Genomic DNA, 12401 nt, shown 5'->3' on the forward strand with positions numbered 1-12401 from the left:
TTTAGTAGTTATTGAGTTATTAACCCAGTTATAAATCATTTGTAGTCAGCAATAGGGGAATGATTGCTTTTTACAAGAGCACAAAACATGTACATTTCTAGACATATTTGAAAAGCGAGTCAGGTAAAGAGCTTTCTTTTGTCTTAAAGGGGTAGTGTTGTATTTTGAGACAGGCTTGAATAAACTAAATAGACAGAGGGTAGCATCATTTGTCTGATTTGCTGTAATAATGGTATGAGAATAATGCATTTCATTTTGTAAAGTGGCTTCTTGCATCAAACACAACATGTTCAGTCACCTTGTCTGAAGGACAAGTGGATAAACATGTTATTGTCAAGCCCTGCATGTTTGAATGTAGGCCTACATTAAACACCACACATTGGCTGCTACTGTAGGCTGAACAGCTATTTACATGTTAAAATATTTATAGGATGCATTTTCTCCATTGTTTTTGATGGTAGCCCAATCTGGTAGGCCCACATTATGACCAAATAGCCACAGTAGCCTACATGGCCACTGTTAACTGTAGCTTCCTATGCGGGTACAGTACAGCCTCGTTATTCACAGTAAACATTCACTGTTCAAGTTTGCACTCAGCAATCCTGAAATTTGCTCAGTGCTGTAAAAGAAATGAGAGAGAACATTGGTCTGGAGTCCACTTCTTGGGTGATCCAAATCAACATGGAGGCGTCGGTCAGGGTTACTCACCACACCAGGCTCAGGGTCTTTGTGAGCAGCAGCGTGGCCACACTGGACCCTGACAGGAACTCTGTGCCCAGATACGTCTTCATTGGGAAAATCTCCTACTAACTTAAGCGGCTAGTGTAAGAATATTTTAAGATAAATACACAACACAGAGGACTAAAGGTCAAGAGGGAATTAACGAATAATGGAAATTGTTATTTTTTTGTAATAGGGAATTAATTATTTAAATGGTCAGAGACACGGGAGGAATTTCAGTCCAGGACTCATAGCTACATGTGGCAAGTTCTCATTGGTCCGAATTGTTTATACATTGAGCCTGAAACAGGATACTTGTTATTTGGCCATCGGCCCAGTTTTATTGCAAGGAATTCCAATTGGTCAACATCCTGTCACTTTGTTCTGTGGAGAATCACTGAGAACAGGGAAGAATGACCATTTACTTCCCAGCATAACAACTATGATTTGTTCTCTTTGAATAAACCTATTTTTCTCCCGCTGATTTGCTTTGGGGTCTGTGTTATTGAATAATAACATCAACTGCTAACACTACCTAGAATGATTGTGTTCTCCGGCTGTCCCTGTATAAAAACTTTTTTCAGGTTAAACCTTTTCGCCAAAGGGTTCTTTGTTGGGTACCAAGGAAGAGGAAACAATATGTTGAATGTAGTCTGATCCTGATCTTTCCCCTCCAGGTGCTTGATGGACTCCCAGCTGCCTGCCGACCAGTTGGGTTTATGCGTAGAACCCAGGATGACAAGGCCTACAATGGTTATTCAGATTTTGTAAGTACACTGTATTGAGTAGTCATACACTGTGTGGCCCGATTTCAATTGGCCTCTTTAGTGTCACCATGTAAGTCTGAGCGAGTGTGCCTAAATATACAATTGTGTGTTGTCTTTGTGAGCAGTATAGTGTTTAATCGGTGATCATTTTTGATTGTGTGATTTTGTAATGTCCCAAAAAAAGGACAAAAAAAGTTATTTATTTATTTTTTCATACCTGTTTTTTCCAGGTGTACATCAATTGCCACCTTATGGCAGACCTTGTCATAGACCATGCAGAGCCTAGCAACAAGGCATGTTCTGACTTACTTCCAATTTACCCATTGTCAAGCTGAGCCCTCCTTAGATACTGTTACTGGGCTGTGACTTATCCACTGGGATAACCATAGCATTTGTTACAAGATGGTGTGTTCTTGGTCCATGAGTACATCTTCTTTCATACATTTCAGATGGCGGTTTTCTGACAAGAATGATATGATATGTGGCTAGAATAGCCAGAAGGGGGTTGATCAAGTACCCTCAGTCCAAGACTAGGCGGTTGCCGACCTGAACCTCGTGACTACCACAGGTTCTAGTGGCCGTTGGAAGAGTGGCACGAAGGCCAAGAAAGGTATATTTGGCATGTTCATCCTTCTATTCCTCTCACTGCCTCCTCAAAACGGGACTTTGGACTTTCTCCTCCAATATGGTTAAGAAGGAGGCAAGGAGATGAGTTTTAGGAATTGAAGAAAAACTAATTGAAAGAGCCATGGTGTCTTGACTGCAAATGCATTAGTGAGAAGTTGACCCTGCATGCATTTAATGAAAATGTTGTCCTTTTAGTATGGGACAGGATACCACTTTGGGCCCCATGATGGTCTTCCCAACCAAACAGAAGACTGCACCTTTAACTCCACGGGGAGGGATGGTATCCATATCCCTGGCGTCCCCTCCAGTACATGGGACAGGAGGCCCAGTCCACTGGAATGGACTTGAAGAGGTACTTTGACTGTCTGAAATGACATTATGTTGTTATACCTTATGTAAGCAGTGGTCAAAAGTAGTGCACTCTATAGGGGGCCATTACGCACACTTTTCATATCCATATATGCTACCAATTCTGGCAACACTAGCTATTACATTTCATTCCTGGACCTTATTTTGACAAATCCCAAAATGCTAGTAGTCCCTTGGGCCCCATGGTCAGACCCGACAACAAGCAAGGTTTCGTTAGCTCTACAACATATGATGGCCTCTTCAGGCAGAAAGGACTAATCGGTCCCAAGGAGGTAATGACCTTTCTGGTTTGGATGTGTGGTAATTAGGCTCTGTGCTAACTGTAGTCTCTTCTCAGAGCTGGAGCCCATCCCAGACCCTGAGTTAATTCCTGAGCCCATTGGAGACTTTGGAGCAGAGTTTACCACAGAGAAAGAGTGTCTGATTGAAGATCTAGGTGACGAGAAGGATGAAGCCAAGCCTTTGGTTGACAAGGATCATTCTAAAATTGGAACTCATGGTAAGGGCATGTATTGTATCATGGTGGGTATGTGAATTTCAAGAATGACCCCTAAAAAGCAACTAATCCCTTTGATAACTGCATATGTGGCATCGATATGAGTCAAACATTTATTCTAGTGTCAAAATTGCCTACAAAGTTTAAATAGGATAATTTTGGTCATAGTTAGTCTAAAACGGAGTTTGGAACCTCAGTGCTTCACAACGAGTAAATGAAGTTTGGATAACCATTGTCAACAAATCATGCCCCCTTTTTTTAAACTCCATGTGCAAATCTAGGTAGCTAGCTAGATAACTAGCTAGCTACCTCATTACAACTTAGTTTGGTCAAATCTCATACAAGTTTGCATTGACTAGATACTTCTGGTTATGTAACGTTATCATTTGACAGCGCTAGCGAGGCAGGCTAGCTAGCTAACGTTAGCCTACAAATCTGATTTGCAAGTTTGTAGCTCATACAAGCGTGTTCTGTATTGTCTAGGGCAAAACTAAATAATGGATGCAGATATGGTGGTAGCTAACTCATGTCTGAGTCTGATTAATACAGTGAACTAGGCGCAACAAACCATAACGGTGTCACTTGCCTGAATCAATCCAATCTGGAGCTTGTCGGTCTACATCTTGTAAAGCATAGAATTAGGGTTACCACAGCCTCAAAGTCAAAATTGGCTATATTGTAAAAATTCATGAAAACAAATATTTTGGTCTTAAAGGTTAGGCATGAGGTTAGCAGTCTGGTTAGGTTTCAAATCAAATGAAGATTTATTTTTTTGAAATGGGTGGGGTTTATGACTTTGTGGCTGTGGTAACTAGTGATGACCTAGAATTGGCTTGACCACAGTTACTGCAATGTGTGTTATGTGAAAGTTGTATTAAAAAATAACTGGTTTGATAAACTAGTAGGTTAATGACCCAGCCAAGCAGATACAAGTAGTAGTCATTTTGGTTGTGAAGTGCATTATCAAAAAGCTTTGTCCTATAACAAAATGCAATTTACCACTTGGGTGCCTATTGTGTCCCAGGCCCTCCCAGTCAACACAACCTCATAAGATGAGGAAATACATTGTTTATGAGGATTGCCTGCTGCTGCAGTTCGAGATGTCCAGTTTGCAGCCAAACATGGAGAAGACCAGTAAGAGGCCCCTCAGCATCACACAGACATGCCTTTGCTGTGAGCATTCCTAGAAATGGAACAGGGAGGACACTTGAATCAGGTTGGTGACATTTTACCAGGTCAAAGGTTAAAACAGTTCTGTGTTTTGTCTGAATTCACCTTCATAACCTAGCCTGGTGGAACCTGCCTGATCGCTTCGTTTACCATTCTATTTCTCTACACATCATGATATCTGAAGTGAAATAGAAAGGTAAATGTAGCGATCAGGATGGTTCCACCATGCTAATCATAACCAATATTGATAATGTAATCAGTGCTCTGTGTGTAACCAATCAGTATCTTTGAGGGGCCAGGAGCTGATCTACACTGCAATGCCCATCAATGGGGCGCTGGCAAAGACCTTACCTCCAGCCTCACCTCTTGCCTGTTCACCAACGGTCGTCGATGGGGAGACCAGAATTGGGTACGTTTAGTCTGACTTTTTTTTAAACTTCAACATAGTACCTGTTTGTCTGATATTAGCTATTCTAACTGCCATTGCTAATAGAACAGTGACTGTGTTCACAGAAATGTGTATGGAGCCAGCACATTGAGACTTACAAGATGAAGTCCAGACGGGCTTGATACTGATGTCTCTAAATGGAGAGACACTTGGCAGTCGGCATTAACATTTTACTTGACAACCTTTACTTGTATTGTGTTTTATTATTTAATGGTATCAGTCAATATGGGGAGGTAGAAATCGTGTGTATACTGCATCAGGTTCAGGGAACTCCTGTTTTTTACAGGACACCACACAGGAAGGTATGACCACTCTGACATGTTTGCCAAGGTACACTTAGTTTAGAATATCTACACTTAACAAAAATATAAACACAACATGCAACACTTTCAAAGCTTTTACTGAGCTACAGTTAATATAAGGAAATCAGTCAATTGAAATGATGCCCTAATCTATGGATTTCACATGTCTGGGAATACAGATATGCATCTGATGGTCATCAGAAAACCAGTCAGTATCTGGTGTGACCACCATTTGCCTTATGCGGCATGACACAACTTTGCATAGAGTTGATCAGGCTGTTGATTGAGGCCTGTGGAAGGTTGTCCCACTCCTCTTCAATGGCTGTGCGAAATTGTTGGATATTGGCGGGAGCTGGAACACGCTGTCATACACGTCGATCCAGAGCATCACAAACATGCTCAATGGGTGACATGTATGATGAGTATGCAGGCCATGGAAGAACGGACATTTTCAGCTTCCAGGAATTGTGTACAGGTCCTTGCGACATGGGGCCGTGCATTATGATGTTGAAACATGAGGTGATGGCGGCGGATGAATGTCACGACAATGGGACTCAGGATCTCGTCACGGTATCTCAGTGCATTCAAATTGCCATCGATAAAATGCAATTGTGTTCATTGTCTGTAGCTTATGCCTGCCCATACCATAACCCCACCACCACCATGGGGCACTCTGTTCACAACATTGACATCAGCAAACCGCTCGCCCACAAGACGTCATACCATCTGCCCAGTACAGTTGAAACCTTGATTCATCCGTGAAGAGCACACTTCTCCAGCGTGCCAGTGGCCATCCAAGGTGAGGATTTGCAAACTGAAGTTGGTTACAACACCAGACTACAGTCAGGTCAAGACCTTGGTGAGGACGACTATCACACAGATTAGCTTTCCTGAGACGGTTTCTAACAGTTTGTGTAGAAATTCTTTGGTTGTGCAAATCCTGGGCCGGCATGATTCTGGGCCGGAATGGTTACATGTGGTCTGTGGTTGTGAGGCTGGTTAGACGTACTACCAAATTCTCTAAAATGACATTGGAGGCGGCATATGGTAGAGAAAAAAAACATAATTCTCTGGCAACAGCTCTGGTGGACATTCCTGCAGTCAACATGCCAATTGCACCCTTCCTCAAAACTAGAGACAGCTGTGGAATTGTGTTGTGTGACAAAACTGAACATTTTAGAGTGGCCCTTTATTGTCCCCAGCACAATGTGCACCTGTGTAATGATCATGCTGTTTATTCAGCTTCTTGATATGCCACACCTATCAGGCAGATGGATTATCTTGGCAAAGAAGAAATGCTCACTAACAATGATGTAAACAAATGGGTGCACAACATTTTAGAGAAATAAGCCCTTTGTGCGTATGGAAAATGTCTGGTATCTTTTATATCAGATTATGGTACCAACACTTTACATGTTGCATTTATATTTTTGTTCAGTATAGTTTGACAATGCATTTCTGTCTTTATCATTATGTACTGTATACTAGCTAGAGCAGGGGTGGGCAAACTTTTTGGCTCAAGGGCCACATCGGGATTTTGAAATTCAACGGAGAGACGCATTTTGGGGGGGACCTCCCGAGTGGAGCAGTGGTCTAAGGCACTGCATCTCAGTGCTTGAGGTGTCACTACAGACCCGGGTTCGATCCCAGGCTGTGTCACAGCTGGCCATGACTGGAAGACCTATGAGGCATGCATTTCTGACACATTGGTGTGGCTGGCTTCCGGGTTAAGCGGGCATTGTGTCAAGAAGCAGTGCAGCTTGGTGGGGTTGTGTTTCAGAGGACGCACGGCTCTTGACCTTCGCCTCTCCTGAGTCCATACGGGAGTTGCAGCGATTGGACAAGTCTGTAACTACCAATTGGATACCACGAAATTGGGGTGAGAAAAGGGGTAATTGAAGTGGCCAGCGGGCCATACTTTGCCCCCCCCCCCCCCCCATTGAGCTAGAGTAATCAGAAATATTGCCTTATTTGTTAAGAACGCTGACTTAAGAGCTTTAGGATAATATCCTTTGCAGTGTTTTACGGGGTTTCTAATGCGTTCAAGATGGTCAGGGCAGTTCTGTCATTCTTTTTCATTATAATTGAGGGAAGATTCAGTCCAACTCAGATGTACAAATTATCAGGGGACATATTCCGTAGACTCGACCAACAAGAATGTTGCACATGGAAAGTATGGAAACTCTTTTCACATGTTCCTGCAAATCGTAACATTCCTAGATTTCTTTGGCCTGCATTGGTTTCCTGAGTTTGCAAAGCCAGACCTATCGCTAGTCTTGGTTGAATGTGAATCAGGTTATCACAAGTCCCAAGGTTCCTGATTAATCAAGTTACAGGGCATTCCTAGGAAAATTGGGCTTGCAATGTTGGACTTGTTATAAAGGGTCTTATGAGGAACAGGGTCTTAGGTCTGGTTAATATATCAGCTAAACACATATGATATGTTTGTCTGATGCCAGACTGCACAGTCGATGACGTGGCACGCAACCATTGGTTGATGCAATGTCTACGCATCTAGTCGGGCTGGAACTCTACCTTTGCTACTGTCAGAAATGCACACGAGACTGCCACAGTAACTGTTCTTCAGATTTGAACAAGCCAGATATGCGAAATTATCAGGTGACGATTCACACTATGGCTGCGTTTTAGACAAGTGGCCCAATTGTTTATTTTTTCCACTAATAGGTATTTTGACCTATTAGATCATCCCTAAAAAAAGATCTGATGTGAAAAGATCTGTGATTGGTCAAAATACCAATTAGTGGAAAAAATATCAGAATTGGGCTGCCTGTGAATACGGTCCCTGAACCCTATGGACAGTGTAGACATATGAAGGCCAATCGGCAACACACCTGATTCTTCCAATCATAGTCTTAATTATTATTATTTATTTTTTAAGGCATCATGGCAATGAATCTGGGTGGGAAACCTTGGGGAGTAATGACGGCAGGTACAGGTACAGGGTTAGGATGACTTATCTGGCAGGTGCGTTGAAGACTGACGACTTCGGGCCTTGTCCCGATGATTACAAGGATGATTCTGACCCAGTGGGAGCAAGATTTTTGGGTAGAATGTATCCTTGCCTTCTGGGTGATCCATATGTGGTGTCAGGATTGGTGGAGAAGTGGTTGGCCTGTTGAATTGGTGAAAGTAACTCTAAGTGGATTTATGATTTCCATCCAGAGGGAGCCGACACTCCGCGCCTTGGAACAAGAACTGTGACTTTCTTTGCTCTCCGCAGCAGTGCGCCATTGAAAGGAGTGATAACTGGAGTGACGCTAAGTGTTGAGGAGGACCAACAGAAATTGAGGATTCCCGGTGTTTGTGACTCCTGCCGCTTGGTGCGACACAGACCTGGTGGAGAGCGTGGTGAAATGGATACTGTCTGTCCTGATGAGTTTTGACGCAGAGTCTTTACCCAACCAAGTCAAGTTAGGATGTGTCAGTTATCCCATTTGAGTTTTTGTCCTGAATCCATTATGGTGTTTTAGATGCCAAGCTTATGGCTATGTGTAGGAGGGAGATTCCTAGATTTGAGAAGTGTGCATTAGGGCATGAGACAAAGGAACGTGTAGTATCTTTGGAAAAAGATGAGTGTGTTAACTGTAGTGGTACCCATGGTGCTGGAGATCAGAAGTGTCCGGTGATAGAAAGGCAGATTGAGGTTGCCAGGATCAGAGTAGTACAGAAGGTGTCGTATGCTGAAGCAATGAAAAGTAGTAGACGAAGATGGGTCCAGGGCGAGGGATCCTAAGAGGCTCTCTATGAGTAGGCCGAGGCCAATAGTGATCGGAAATAACATGTTTCAGTAAGGTTGGCGTTTTAGCATTCATAGCCATGGTTATTAACTGTACTGCAGAAATGGAATGTAAATCACAGAAAATATATGTTGTGGTGTCAGCTGCAGAGAAGTACATGGGTGTATGAGATTTTACTACAGAGGAGTTACAAGGTGTGTTGAATGGTCTTGTCCTGTCCTCCCAGGCTGCGGGCCTGGTGTACGATCAGATGTAGAATGGTGGTGAGGTTTTAATGGTTGTAGGGTTAGATGGTAGGGCAATTTTTATTATCTTTTGCTGTCCTTTTCCCCTTCCATTTTGTGTCACAAAGTGTAAGGAATTCACACTCCAGAATAGTTGGTGGAAACACAGGGCTAGATAAGATAAATAGATGAATAGGGTGGCCGTGACCGGCCTTACAATCCAGTACAGTAGGTGGCGTGTATGCACCTTTCATTTGCTTGCTATCAGGGCAGGATTTCTGAATGGGTACGCAGGGCATGTTCCGGGGCCCCTAAATAGCATATGATAGCAAAATGTGTAGAATTGCAGGAAATTTGCTCTAAAACTGCAACATTTTCTCAGTCTCATGACAAAATGTGTAGAATAGCATGATTTGTTTTTTTTTTGGGGGGGGGGGGGCAAATGCAGTAGTCCAGCCCTAATCCAACAATGCAAATTTAAAGAAGGTGTTTATTGGGTTCGGTAAGATGGCAGAAGCAGGTCTTCTGTTTGAAACTGATAGCGTGTTGAGTGGAGATGAGTGAGAAGGAATGGACTACTGGTAGAGTAAGTTCAAATGTATTATTATTAGTCGACCTTCTGGCTTGTAAGGAAACGGTCCACATTTTTGCACTGTTTAGTTTCAGACTGTACCAGAAGCTGGTATCACAGTCTGATTCATCAGCCTAGTCACTAACCAAGACATTGTGGCCTCTATGCCTTTTCACACTGCATTATCTTAGCACAGGGCTCATGTTAACCCTGACTTAAAATGATCCCAGGGCTACTTTGACAACCTTTCACACAAGAATTTGTTAGACCTGGACTTAGTGCAATGTGAATGTGGCTTTTGCTACAATTTGTCTTTGGCATGCTGTGATCACCAGGGGCCGGTTTATCAAAACCTTTTGTGGGTGATCAGACAGATCTGGATTCTGTAATCCTGTTTTTTTGTTATCCAGGATCAGATCGATCTAACTGTTTTTGAGACGGTTTTTGAGACTTATCGGATGGGATCATTCTGATCCATATACCACAATATCAAGATCAAAGAATCCAGATTCAGATTTTTGGATAGGTCTCTATATTGCCATCTACTGGGTGAGTTATGTTGATCCAGATACAAAGTTCAGAAAAACTTTGCTGTCTTTTTGGCTAAAGAAAATATTTTAACATAACTCACCCAATAGATTACAATATAGAGACCTGTCCAAAAGAGTGTCTCTCTTATGGAGAAAGGTCTCTCAGCGCAGTATTTTCCAGACTACAACCTAAAACAACATGGCCGCTATTGACCAAAAAACATCCACGTGGGCGTGGTCTGGTACAAAAATGGATATAAATCAGTCAAAGATCATTTTAACAATTTGGTACACATGATAAAGTTTTCCCTTTGTCCATAAATGCCATACTTAAACGTGCTGCATGGTCAATCCTACGTCTGCATTGGCCGTGCGGTATTTACGGTGATACGGCCTCTGCAAAGGTCAGGGGCATTCATACTTCTTGCATTTCGCGGAGCAGCACAGACTGTTTAGCAGAGCTTTTGTGAAGGAAGTTGTCAAGGAAGTGAGTTTGTGTTTATAGAGGACCTTCCGCCCACACCCACCGTCAACCAATCATGTCACTGCGGAGCTATACGGAGCACTCCGCATTGTTACAACATTTTTTAGGCCCACAGCGATGCGGTATGCACCTCAATTTGGCCTATGCGTGCCTCTGGAGGCTCCGCAATTGCGTCACACCCTCCACACGTATTGTCCGACCACATTTTCGATCAAGCTTAAATTGGCTTTTATCCCTATCCAGAGGATCAGAATAAACATGTTCAGTTTTGAAAAACCCAATGCTAAAATTGGTGCATGATGAACTATATGAATATAGCCAAGACAAACAAGTTTGCCTGTCAGTTATAAAAAAAAAATATGTATTGCATTACTTTTAATATAACACTTAAGTGTTAAATATTTTTAAATGTATTTCATTATATTAAAAGTAACACTTAAGTGGATGCAGTCTTTCACAGTGCCATCCGTTTTGTCACCAAAGCCCCATACACTACCCACCATTGCGACCTGTACGCTCTCGTTGGTTGGCCCTCGCTTCATACTCGTCGCCAAACCCACTGGCTCCAGGTCATCTACAAGTCTCTGTTAGGTAAAGCCCAGCCTTATCTCAGCTCACTGGTCACCATAGCAGCACCGACTCGTAGCATGCGCTCCAGCAGGTATATCTCATTGGTCACCCCCAAAGCAAATTCCTCCTTTGGCCGCCTTTCCTTCCAGTTCTCTGCTGCCAATGACTGGAACGAACTGCAAAAATCTTTAAGCACCAGCTGTCAGAGCAGTTCACAGATCACTGCACCTGTACATAGCCCATCTGTAAACAGCCCATCTATCTACCTACCTCATCCCCATACTGTATTTATTTATTTATCTTGCTCCTTTGCACCCCAGTATCTCTACTTGCACATTCATCTTCTGCACATCTACCATTCCAGTGTTTAATTGCTATATTGTAATTACTTCACCACCATGGCCTATTTATTGCCTTAACTTACCTCATTTGCACTCACTGTATATATACTTTTTGTTTTCTTTTGTTCTACTGTATTATTGACTGTATGTTTTGTTTATTCCATGTGTAACTCTGTGTTGTTGTATGTGTCGAATTGCTACTCTTTATCTTGGCTAGGTGGCAGTTGCAAATGAGAACTTGTTCTCAACTAGCCTACCTGGTTAAATAAAGATGAAATAAAAAATATTTGAAGAAAATGTAAAGCATGACTTTTAATATAACACTTTAAGTGTTCAATATTTTTTGAAAATGTACCATCTCACCGGATAACTCAAATAATTCTAAACACAAATCCATATTGTTCAGAAGTCTTCATCTGAAAATGCAATCCTAGCATCTTTCAAGCATGCTTGAAGGAAGCGAAGGCACAGTTTTCTCTTTTTGTTGGAGCATTGTCAACTTGATCTTCTCTTCAGCAAGACAAGTCAGATTTTCTGCCCTCTCAGTTTCCTTCTTAATAAGATTTCATCACTGGTGTCTTTTTCAAGACTACCTTTTTTTTGATTTAAAGGTGACATTGGATGACCAAATTCTTATCCCTATCAGGAGGAACTGAATCTCATTTTTCAGTTTTGAAAAACTCCATTTCAAACATTTTATCCTACCCCGTTGGGGAAATCCTTGCAGATAACATTTGAAAAACTGGGCCCTGTAACCAGTATAATCGTAATTATAAAAATAAAAAAAATGGTGGGGCGGGGGGGGAGGGGTGAAATCACATTATGTGGGCTCCCGAGTGGCACAGCGATCTAAGGCACTGCATCTCAGTGCAAGAGGCGTCACTACAGTCCCTGGTTCGAATCGAGACTGTTTCACATCCGGCCATGATTGGGAGTCCCATTAGGCGGCGCACAATGGTCCAGCGTCGTCCCGGTTTGGCTGGGGTAGGCCGTCATTGTAAATAAGAATTTGTTCTTAACTGAC

At 42.4% G+C, this 12401-nt stretch overlaps 1 long non-coding RNA gene across 1 annotated transcript; it reads left to right on the top strand.

The window, feature by feature from the left end:
• Positions 1-1939: 1939 nt before the first annotated feature.
• On the top strand, positions 1940-3426 carry LOC106602817 (uncharacterized). Its single transcript, XR_001328304.2, has 3 exons — positions 1940-2097; positions 2310-2466; positions 2821-3426. It is a non-coding gene; the product is annotated as an uncharacterized lncRNA (long non-coding RNA).
• Positions 3427-12401: the final 8975 nt, after the last annotated feature.

The sequence above is a fragment of the Salmo salar genome, chromosome ssa04 (genome assembly GCF_905237065.1).
Source record: "Salmo salar chromosome ssa04, Ssal_v3.1, whole genome shotgun sequence".
NCBI lineage: Eukaryota > Metazoa > Chordata > Actinopteri > Salmoniformes > Salmonidae > Salmo > Salmo salar.